The 12,255-nt window shown below is 41.8% G+C and overlaps 1 long non-coding RNA gene across 10 annotated transcripts; it reads right to left on the bottom strand.

Annotated features, from left to right (window-relative positions):
• Window positions 1–1,953: 1,953 nt before the first annotated feature.
• On the bottom strand, window positions 1,954–7,976 carry LOC127318552 (uncharacterized). 10 transcript variants are annotated; one of them, XR_007861914.2, is made up of 5 exons: window positions 6,999–7,976; window positions 5,813–6,000; window positions 4,747–5,496; window positions 3,699–4,411; window positions 1,954–2,851 (listed from the first exon to the last, which is right to left on the bottom strand). It is a non-coding gene; the product is annotated as an uncharacterized lncRNA (long non-coding RNA). The 10 variants fall into 10 exon arrangements; XR_011747880.1 differs by lacking the exon at window positions 6,999–7,976 and having other exon boundaries at window positions 5,813–6,972; XR_011747884.1 differs by lacking the exons at window positions 5,813–6,000; window positions 6,999–7,976 and adding an exon at window positions 3,088–3,163 and having other exon boundaries at window positions 4,747–5,806.
• Window positions 7,977–12,255: the final 4,279 nt, after the last annotated feature.

Raw genomic sequence — 12,255 nt, 5'->3', positions numbered from 1 at the left:
TGCTCGGCCGCACTTGGAACCCTTCGTGTTTCGCGGATATCTTTAGGCTCCTCCACGCTCAACGGGGACAATCCAAGCGGGTCCTTGGGATGGCGTGTGCTGCTTTGCTTTGGACGCTTTGGAATCTTAGAAACAAATTCTCGATTGACGGGGTCTTCCCCCGCCAACCTGCTGATGCCCTATACAAAATGTCTATGTACTTGCAGGTGTGGAAGCTAGTGGCTAGGAAGAAGGACCGCGAAGCTGTGGAGTGGGCGGTGACCCGGATCCGCACTCTCCATTCGACCATCAGAGATCGTGATAGCGCCTAGCGACCCTACTCTGGTGGCTCTGTATCTCCGGCGTTAGGCTTCGGTGGTGTCGGGGCACCCTCCGGCCTTGTGTGTGTGTGCGTGTTTGTGCTTCAGTTTGGGGGTGGTCTTGCCCGGTTGTTGCTGTATGACTTTGGTGTTGTGGGCTTTGTACTCTGCCGTTGGGGCTTTATTAATTTAAAGCCGGGCTCTGCTCGAGCCTTCCGTCTAAAAAAAAAGGTACATGTCTGCATGATACTCTGTTTCTTCTAATTTCGAAAGGTGGAGTTTCTTCTCCCGAGAGAAAAACCTCAGCCATGACAAACGTGTGATCTTCATGTACTTACGAGTACGACACCGCCGTGAACGGGATCATGAAAGCGAGTGCTTGGAAGGTACTTAACAGTTTGAAAGCATGAGCCCAGGTCTCTGATTGCTCAATTAATCCAACCGATATTCGTGTCTGTCCACAAATGGTTAGATGCTTGCAAGCTGATGTGAAGGTCGCAGGGACCACCGAATCTTGTAACTTGTCACAATCGAAATCTATTACAGTTGGGTTTCCATGGCCATTTCGATTTTCGGTTGCACGGAGCATAAATTCAGGGTTCTTCAGAACCATTCCAGAAGGAGCCCTCGTTCGTGGCCAAACGTGATAAAACAAATTCAGGCATTTGGTGATTAACAGTATGTAAACGTCCATAATCCTGATAAACACATCTAAAGCTGAACCTGGAAAGCACAGTAAAAAAAATTCGATTTATACATATGCAGTTTTCTTTGCCCTGTGCTTTTTTGTTGCATACGGATGAGCCGATTGGTGCAAAGTGTGTTGTCTTGCAGTGCTCGCTGAATCGGCAGGGATTTTTTTCTTATGTGCCTACAAAATGGAGGCGAAAGGAAATTCTTTCTGATGGTGTCATCGCGGTGTCATGTAGTCAGATTGCCACTTGCCAACACGGCAAGGATCCTCAAAATCTCCCTGCATGTCTCTTCTTATGCATGTGCTGGCACTTGGCAACCATGATTTTGACAGGTAATCTAGTGTTTTTCTAGCCCATGTCACGTGTCCTCTATGACACGGAATGCAGAAAAACCTTTCGTGTTGAACTTTAGAAGTCAGACAGAAAATATTTAAGAGACATTGCACCTTTTACAAAAGATCGAGCTATGGTTCAGCGCAGACACCGTTGGAAATGCACAAGTTCGGATTCAGCAGCCAGCAGAGATGCGTACAAAGTGTTACTGGCAATAGTATATTAAGTAAATTCAGAAAATGCTTCATATAATGGAGGTTTTAACAAGAAGCGGCAAGTCCCAGTCGAGCAAGCCCATCAATAATTCCTTGAAAAGACCACTTATGATGGATGGTTGAATTGAAAGAGGGGACAATAATTGGTCAGAAAATGTCAGTTTCACTAGGCTTAGCTTTCTATCTTTCCCCCTGAGACTTATTTGCATGGCTACTCCAACAATCATATAGTGAGGATGTTGATTACTCCAGAATTGATCTTTTTGTTGCATGGCAGTAGCTTGACATCTCACCTAAAACTGTACAGGTGTGTTCGCGACTAAAATGTAGTGGGGCCAATAGTGAATACAAGGCTTCATTTTGAGATGACAGTGTTATGTGGTGCTGTGTAATACATCCACTGCTGAGCACATCTCTACTATATAAAAAGGAGGAACTTCCTCCGTTTTCTGCCATCATCTTTCGTCAACCATCGCTAATCCTATCGCTAATCCCGAACGGGCCATAATGGGCCGCATCGCTACATCCTAATCCTACCGAACCATTCCCGTGCGTTAGCATACCGGACAGACAAAAAAAATCGGAGACATAATCATCTTACCATATAACCATCTTACAATCAGAGGCATTTTGTTTATTGCCATCATAACCATCTTACCTAAATGTCCAGCGTGTAAACAAAAATAGGAAACCTATAGAACTGGAAACCTATAAAATAGGAAACCTGCAGAATAGTGGACAGAAAGGAACAACGATCAATAGTGCTTTGAAAGCAGGATATCCAACGTGTAAACAAAAAGGCATAAAATCCATCTGACCTAAATAGAAACCTGACAAAAGGCATAAAATCTGGTTTCCTCCTAAAAAGAAAGCTCTATACTTGGTGATTTTGGCCAATCCATCGAAAGCACCACCTATATCAAATTCGACATGTCTCGAATTCTCGAAATCTCCTAAAAATAAAGCTCTATACTTTGGGAAGGCAACATAATGACTAATTATCATCTTACCATAGACTAGGCTCAAATTCTGGGAAGGCAACATAATGACGAATTTATCATCTTACCATAGATAGCTCCTTTTCTGGGAAGGCAACAATATGACTCAAAACTTACCAGTCTCACGCTCTCCCAATCATATAAAATACACCTCCAGGTTAATATTAGAGTTTATCCATCTTACCAGGCTCATTGTTTTCGAGTTCATCCATCTTCATCTTCAATCTACCTCTACCACCATGCTGAGTCAATATCTTGTTAGTCGCCACACCTCTAAAAGGGTGATGGCACTGAGGCGAGTCCCAGGCTCACTGCAGTCATGTTCAAAAATCTGTAAGTATACTGCAGCTCTTAGAATCACATTTTACTCACGTGGAAGAGTTGCATATGTACAACTGCGAAACTTATTTCCGGTCGAATCAAAGACAACGGAGGAGGTGATATAATGTTAGTCTTCCAATAGCTAGCACAATATTCAGTCATTATGTATGATTCAGTATTTCTCCTTTATTTTTGCACTTTGGATCAAGCACATGGGATCGAGTACCTTAAGCTCCTTTATTTTTCTCTTCAAGTATGATTCGGTCTTTCTCCTAGCGAACCAATCAATAGAAGAACCACATCTGCGAATCACGAATTCTCGGTCTGGAATGTCGACTTAATCACAGTTTGAAAACGAAAATACCGCCTCTGTTCACTACTATAATATGCTTTGAAAGTGAAATTTAACCTTACGAAAATACCACCTCTGTTCACTATTTCAACATTTGATGGTAGAGAAAAAACTGTCTTATAATAGTGCACAAATTTCAATAAAATGTCATATATTACTGGAGAGTTGAATTTGTTCAACAATAATATTCATGAATTGACGATATCCCTACCCCTGCATTTTTAATAAATCATCTCAAATAATAAACATCTAAATTTCGTTCATCAAATCATCACAATTAATAAACCCTTATATTGCATTCATAAATTCAATGAGAAAATCAACTCGCCCTAAATAGTATCTCGGCAGGCTGAAATTAACTCGACCCATTCATCATGCTATGGTAATTAAAACATTACCCATAATCCCCTAGGTATCACGCTATGGTAATGGTAATTAAAGCATTTCCCATAATTGCGATAAGGAAGCAGCCATATAAAAGGTACCTCAAGCATGGCTGGGGCGAGAGATCTCGTGTATCCAGATTTCAACCTGCCCAGTCTTCAAACAAAATTTCAAGGGAGGTCACAACTTGGATCTGCAGAAAATTCCAGCGAGTTCAAGGTATGTAATCACACCTCTAATACAAACTGATGCACCATCACCCTCTCCCCATCCAACTGTGCTGCTGTAGTCTAATGTGTACCAAGTAACAAACATGCTAGCCCCATTTACTTGCTTTCATGGTCCAAATCAGTACTTTAACTTAGGCGACATTTTGGATCTGAGTTTTAACATCATTTTAGTACGCACCAGCCGATGTTGCCAATTGATTTGCGCGGGTTCTACATTTTAAGAACAGAAATTTAGATGCCTGATTAGCTGTACTATACTGTTGCATGTGTACTGTATTGTATTGTTGGATCTTAACTAGGGTCAAACTTAAGATTTGAGAATAAATATATTTAGACACGAAAATAGTAGAAATTAAACTACCTTACCATTACTACGAGTAGCATATATACATATAGAAGGTAATGGTAAATACAGTAGTAGAACAATATGTCTAAGGCAAAAATTGTTCGGATAGATTAAAAATAGTGATACAACTGCAGCTATCACTAAGGCGTAAACCTGTAGGCCGTTTGCTGTTTCACTTCTCTTCCATGTTGACATCAGCCTTATCATTTGTTCAGTTTATTGTTATCTGCATATATGTCTGCAATACAAGCCAGTCATCAAATTCCTGACTATCTTTTTTACTTTTCAACTCTATGACTACCTTTCATAGATGAGGTCAACTTATATTCGGATGGAAGAGATTAAGGAAAATGATAACAGAGTGACAAGAGGCATGTAGGGTTGTATGGAACATCTATCGGTGGTCCACGTGACAAGAGGCGTCGCTACATGGATGCTATGGCCTTTGTGCGGATGTATGGCAAGCCGGACATTAGTCTGCCAATTCTAGAACTTAGCATATAAACAAATGCACGATGCTCACAAATTATATTTATGCTTGAGTAGCGGCAAGGTGAGCGTTTAGATCCTTACTCTGAATTTATGGTGGTTAAGGAGTTGGATATCCAGAAGCAATGGATCTTGAATACCAATGTCCACCCTGTGGTGATCAAATAACATAAAAGCATAGAGTCATGGTTAATCGCAAAAAATGTAATTACAACTTGAAGAAGTATAAGATGTGCAAATACTTTCTCTGTGTAAGATGTATTTTGACTGAAAGAACAAGATAGTTCCGACTCAAGCGCCCATAGACGCATGAGAAAAAATAGTACAGTGTTCCGTTAGATGTTACATAAAGGTATAATAGCATAAAAATAGTCACTACTTGAAAACCCTATAATTCAGATGCCTACCTTAAATGGTCCAGTGGCAATTAATTTTACGCTCCAAATGCTGCGGTAGGCTTATAACACCACCAAATTTGGTCACATGTCACACTAACTTGTTTTCGAAAATAAACTGAGATGCATTGGTATTTAGTTTGATACCAACTTGCTTGCATATTCGTGCTTACACAAATAAACAGCTGATATGTCATTCATAAAACAGGTAGTACAAATCATGAAACATGATGTGAAATAATACCTTTGCTCGATGGCGCAGCAAGTATTTATTGCCTTTGGACAGGTTAAACAATGCATTTTCACAATGCCAAAAAACGTGTGCATGCACATCTTGAATTACACCGAGAGGGACAGAGGGTGTACCTGCCAGCTTTGTTGCTCACTTGTGTTACTCCAGATTGTGTGTCCAGTATTGCCTTCACACTTTGATGTGGTGCTGGTCCAGAATTCCATTTTGCCAGCAAGAATTGACAAAATGATATTATTTGTAAGAAGAAGAATCTTGCTTTTATGTTCCTTAGGTATTAATAGGTGTGGAGAATCACTAATACGAGGTGATGTGGTGTTGTGACTAATCACCAATACGTGTGGTTACAACTGAAAATAGTGTGAGTGGCTGCAGGGGTACTTAAAGATACTGTGGTTACAACTTAAAATGTTTTCAACACATCCTAATTTCATAGCATAATTAGAGGCAGTAAGTGAAATGCTGCAGAGCTAACTTAAAGATGCCAAATAACCGAGAGGGATACCTGAAGGGGTCTTGCTGGCAACGAATATTTGGATATGTCCACATCATGAACACAGGTGAAACAGCATAATCAGCATCAGCAATTAATCCCTTTACACCATTGAGACTGTACCTAGAGCATCCATACTCTTAAATATCATATATTTCAGCTCGGGCAGAGAAATCTCAAAGAAACGAACATGGCAACTCCTGAAACAACCAACATCAAGTTAGCCGGCTGGATAAGAGGGGCATCAGTGACATTACAGGTAGGAAGAAGGGAAGGTGCCAAATGCAACATAATCCTAGGCAAAGAACATGGCTGCAAAACAATGGGAGGTAGAAGGATAGACAAGAGGGGGAAATTAAAATGATTAAGCGCAGTATATATCAGCAACCGGGGAGAAACGGTCGTTAATTAAGTTAAGTTATCGGCATATATCTTATTGGAGACATATAACAACCAGCTGCAGTTCTGATAATTAACACAACTTGCAGGCTGCGTAGACAACCCATTTCCATACCCAAAAAAGAAAAGAAATATCGAACAAACATGCTCAAATATGTAGAGAGAAGAAGCAATGATGGTGATCAAGGAATTAGACATGTAGTGGTAGACCAAGACCATACCCAAAAAAAGTGTTAGACCAAGGAATTAGACATGTAGTGATTTTTTACATTTAAGCATTGAATATCACATATGTGCATAGGCACTATGGAATATCCAACGATATTATAAATAGCAGATGTCTGAATCAGAAAAAAATATGAGCTTATGTAACAATTTATGCATATGATCTTCCGAAAGTCATAAGGATAGGGCTAAGAATATCACTTCATATGGTGAGACCATTGTATTTGAATGCCATCATAGGGTTCTCAAAAGCTCCATGGCTTCATTCACATCAGAAATAAAACTTGTCGCTATGTGATTATCACTTGTTCCCTACATGATGAATCTCATGACTCTCGCACTTCAGATTAATCAAACAACTCAGTGCAACATTTGGCCTTTTTCAAATATGTTGCATGTCTTGGTTTAGATTTCAGTAGACCATGGCCATGACTCTCGAACTACCCTCACCTCCCATGACGAATTGGAAGCCCAGCCCAGCCACCCCAATACAAAACATACATTGAGGACATCTTCTAAAAATTAAACCTGAATTCTAGAGAAGTTGATCTGAAACTGAACCAGCAGTCAGTACCTCGATCTCCTGCCTTAGGTTGTGGATGTCCTTGTCGCTCTTCCCATACTTAAGAATAACCTACACCGCCATCACCCACCTATATCATAGCAAAAGAGACGTAAACAATCACCTTAGAAAAAGAAGAGTAAATTTCGAACAGGCAATAGTAAATGCCAGGGGAAGTTAGCGATGGTAATTATGTACTGGTCTAATTAACAATAGCATTTCACTCTTTGATTCAGTCCGTTGCATGGAAGGACCAGAAATAATTATACGAGGGAAATCTGTAGATGGCGAAATTCAGACAGGGACACAACATTTGGGCTCAACATGTACAAATCAACAGTCATTCTTGTGGGAGCTATTTTTGGCAAGCAACAATTTGATTGATAGTGCGATTAATGCTAACGATGCAAGAAAGATGCCAACATGTGGTAGGATTAGGAGGAAACAAAAATTCCATCATAAGCTCTCCATAATTAAGATGAGAAGATCACCTTCCTTATGCAATATGATTTTCAATAATTAGACTCCCATAATTCCGCCCCTTGCCCAATTTCCGCTCTACACCTAGCCAATCACAATCCTTATACAAACCCACATAATATACTTGCCAAATTTTTCCCAATACCCAAATTTCGCTTTGCAACCTGTAGGCAAATCACCTGGCATTTCACAAGGTGACAGAATACTCCCAAATTCCGCTTCCTACCCCTTGTGCTCGCCCTATTCCTCCCAGTCCCAGACAATCAGCACAGCGACCAAACCTCTACCTATGCAATCAGCTATGGTGGAAATTTCAAAGTTCCCGTCCACGAATCGATTTCATCTCTGGTAAGTTCATTCATTTTCTTCCATATAGCTACCATGTGACAGTTCGCAAAACATTTGATTACTATGTTGTTACCTTGCAGATGGAGCCGTCGAGTATTTAAGCAGAATGAGCTGCTTCACACGATAATGTAGAAGTCAAGTATTTAAGCAGCCACATGTCAAAAATTATTTAAGCAGCCCCTAGCGATTTCAGTAAAGAGCAAATATTTACCCACGGGCAAAGTACTTGCCATCCTTACCAATATTATATGCGAAAGGGATAATGCCCCATATTTGCTTTCATAGTATTTGGATCCAAGATATATAACACCCGCTTCTCCGTTCAAATCATCCTGCATTGTCACCACAAAGCATAGTCAAGTTGCTGGCCCAACTCATCAACACCAATTATGTTCATATATGCCATATTTAAATCAAATGCCCCTTCCTCTTATAAGAATGAGAACCATGTCAAGATCTTTCATTTTGTTGTTAGATCTACAAAATCTAGACTACAAGACAGTAATTAAAGGATCCAAAGATAATCACACAGGTCATTGTGCTCAAATCAATACCTTCATACAACACTCTCCACTGTTCTTGTTATTACATCAAAGTAACAGATAAATGATAAATTACTATGAACAATATTATTATTCAAAATAGCACCTAGCGCAACATTTAATAACTGGAAATAAATAAATGAGAAGCATCTGAAGATGTACAGCCTCACACAACATTGCCACAAAATTTACCTATCCTTATGGGGATCTCGGATTGCTCACCGCCGACGAAGTATGCCGAGTAGGGGTACCCGTGAGCGTACGTACCGAAGCTCCTTGTTGACGGAGCGCGGGCGGACGCGGTCGCGCTCCTTGTTGCCGGATAGCCCGTGCCCCGTGGGGCGGCAGCACCCCAATCCTTGTACGGTCGACCTCGAGAAGATCCAGGGCGACGCCGGTGGGTTGGGACGGCGCCGTCCCTCCAGCCGTAGGCGAGGCATAAAGGGGCCTCGGCCATCCACTCCAGGTCTAGGAGCTGCTGCGTAGCCCTCCAACTCCAAGGCGCGGGCAGTGGCCGCTGCCGAGGATCCAGTGGAGACGATTTCATCTGCCTCCGTCAACAGAGAGGGAGAGGAACGGCATTCGTCGTGGAAAGGGAGGGCGCTTATCACGGCAGCAGCCGGGAGACATGGGGAGTGGGAGTTCCTCACCGCACCAGAACGCGAGGAAGGGAGGGGAATGGTAGTTTCGTCGGGAGGCAGTGACGTCTTGTGCTGTGTGATGTGAGACGGTGAGAGAGAAGCCAGATCAGAGAGTGGGTGTTTGACGATAGAGAGAGGGGCCAGAATTAATAAGAGTAGAATGACTTCCTTTTTTCAGATCTGTGGTGTCCGTCCTCCTAAAGAAAGGATCTGTGGTGTCCATTTCAGGTTAATTTGTTTAAATAATTACTCCCTCCAATTTAAAATAAGGATCGCTGATTTAATACAAAATTGTGTGTTTTTTTTTTAGATCGTGTGTTTTTATACTCACGCTCACATTGCTGGGCATTAGACAGTATTTATTTAAGTGGCTACAAAAAACCTCGCCGAAGAATTTTAAATGATAATTTTATTTCAGATTATTAGACCTCGTGCATGTTTACTTTGCAGTTGCAGCAAACGCAAAAAATGCCAAGGGTCAGGTGCGGGTCAGCATGCTTTGAGCATTTCATGGAACCGGAGGTAGCTTTGGGGCGAGAAGTTTAGGCGTGCACCTAAAGTACATATTCTTCAAGGAGTTTAGGACGTTTCCATTTCATTCCATTCCATTCCACAAGAATGTAATCATTCCATTAGTCTGTTCGGTTGAGTTGGAAGAGGTGGAACGGAACCGAAACAAATTAATCTAAACATCAATTAATCAAATTAATTAATTAGAGCCTAAATTATAGCCAAATTAATCAGAGGAGGGTGGCGATGGCGTTAACCGCGGCGAGCTCGATGAGGGAGTGATGTCGCCGGCGGGCCGGCGCCTCTGGTGGCCGCCGCTGGCTCTGTTGGCCGCGTCTGTCTGCAGCGGCTGCGGGCCACCTCTGTTGCGGCAGCTCGACGGCGAGGGCGCGGAGGGTGAGGTGAGGGGGCGCGAGGAGCAGCGTCCTCCGCCGTCCCAGCTAGCCACCAGCCCAGGCGACCTCCTCCACCCGTCGTCGGTGTCCGCGCGCACCCGCAAACTCGCCCGCCGCGTGGTCAGCCGATGCGCGGCCCCGCGGTAGATGCCGGAGTTGAGGGAGGCGAGGGCGCGGGTGAGGGTGAGGTGAGGGGGCACGGAGGAGGGTGAGGCGAGGGCGCCGACCGTCGAGGGGATAGCGCATGCCAACTGCGACGGCGGGAGGAGCACGCTGCGGTGGGTAGAGGGGTTACGCGTGAGGGAGAGCGATTAGCTGCCTCGTTCCACCTCGTCCGGCCGAATCGGAGGAACCACTTCATTCCGGATCTAGGGGGAATATTCCATTTGGAGGAACCACTTCATTCCATTCCAGTTTGCAACCGAACGCAGGAACGGGCTCTAGGTGCGGAACGGTTCCATTCCGTTCCACCCCATCCCCAAACCGAACACACCCCAAAAGTGTGGTCCATAGACTTCGTAGGCTGAATTAGTTTATGTTCTTGTGTATCAACTCTTACTTTGAATCTATTTATGTGTTGGAGTTAAGACTAATTGTGTGTCATCTTTTTGGCATGTTCAGTGATGGTTGATGTTTGTATTTTCACCATTTTCGAGATGTTCATAGGTTAACGATATTATGTTTGTATTTTAATTATATTTTAATTTGTTTACATGTGTTGTTGCCCCGTAGCAACGCACGGGCATTTCTACTATTTAACATATATAGCAAAATTATCATCTTTTTGTTTGTAGCAAATAGTACATGGCAGCATCCAGAGTACCACAAGCGTGGAACACATATGCCGACGCAAAACCAGAGTTTTGGTTGGTTTTCATCATTTTATGCACATACCAGATCATCCAGTGGATGTTTCAGTGATTATTTGGATTGGTAAGCACGACAGCCCATAGAAACTACCTGAAGCTGCATATTTATAGCAAGGTCTGACACTATACCTGCATGATGAGAGCTGAATAGTTCCTATTAGTATATGACATGCACTCATGCTTTTGGAACATTACTGAATTTCTGCTGTCATCTATCTTGGGTTATCAAAATTAGCATCCTACTTCAGAGAAGCTGCCAAATAGAAGAGCCAATATTACCTCTAAAGGGTCTAATAACAGTTCTTCAGATACATAAAGCAGACTTCTCTACCATGCAGGATGGACATGATAGACCTACGAAGTAAATGAAATTGTTGCGGTCTATGGTAAAAGTGGTGTTTCTAAAAGTGCCCAACAAAACGATGTGGTCCATGCAGCATGAATGATTGAATGCAGAGACGCACCCTAAAAGTTCTAAAGCTCAATAACCTACAAACTGGATCATCTTATCTCGAGATAATGAACTTTTTTTTAGAATTATTCAGCTATAATCAAATAAGCATGTGAATTCCTTTATGAGTATTTACACACTGAACACAACCCACATGTGCAAACATCCTTACCAGTGAGAAACCATGATAATTTAAACCATCAAGATAAATTAAAACTGAGCCCATAATTGAGTCCGAATTTCAACATCTATGCAATTATAAACTACATTTGAGCATCTATTTCATATATATTTCAAGATCGAGATCATTTCTATCATTTCACAACAGTATCACGCAAACTCAAAATCTCACACACAAAAATTCAATTAATAAAAGCAGGAACACTGAAACAACTAAACTACCTTGAAATGAACCTACTAATTTGTCTACCATAGATTATCTATTTAGTTATTACATGCCCACTGGGAAAGATTGAATGCTAGTGTTTCAAACTCACAATATTTACAGATTGAAAATACTGTGTAGGCAGTCAGAAATTCAAAAGCACGAGTAATAGAAGTGCTCTGGTACAGTTGGATAAAGCTGAAGCTTCGTAATGTTCATCTGTTGCAAGAGGCATAACAGACCTTTTGATTAGCACAAAAATAACTGGACAAACATATCATTAGCACACTGAACTACCTAGCAGTCTTCGTTTGCTTAATTTTGAAGATCTGATGGCTCCAACCCTATTAATTTACATTAAAGAATGGGGCTACTGGAATAAGTTGTCTGCTGGCTGTTTCAACATTGCCCAAACTCAAGTTCTTTCAAGATTAGATGCATCCAAAGTAAACAGAAAGTTGATGAATGTTAGACGTCTGCCTAAACATATCTAGAGTTAAGTCTAACCTCTCTAGGTTCTCAAACAAGAATTTACATGGCAAATGAAGACTTCAGGAGCTGGGAGTTAGAAGGGATTAGGTTGTTGTTCAATCTCATCATGTGGCGCATCTGGAAGCATCCTAGCTCATGACTCATGATCCTTGCATA

This window comes from Lolium perenne, chromosome 7 (assembly GCF_019359855.2).
Source record: "Lolium perenne isolate Kyuss_39 chromosome 7, Kyuss_2.0, whole genome shotgun sequence".
Classification (NCBI taxonomy): Eukaryota; Viridiplantae; Streptophyta; class Magnoliopsida; order Poales; family Poaceae; genus Lolium; species Lolium perenne.
The sequence above is the reverse complement of the archived record's forward strand: the minus strand, read 5'-3'. Positions and strand labels throughout refer to the sequence as shown.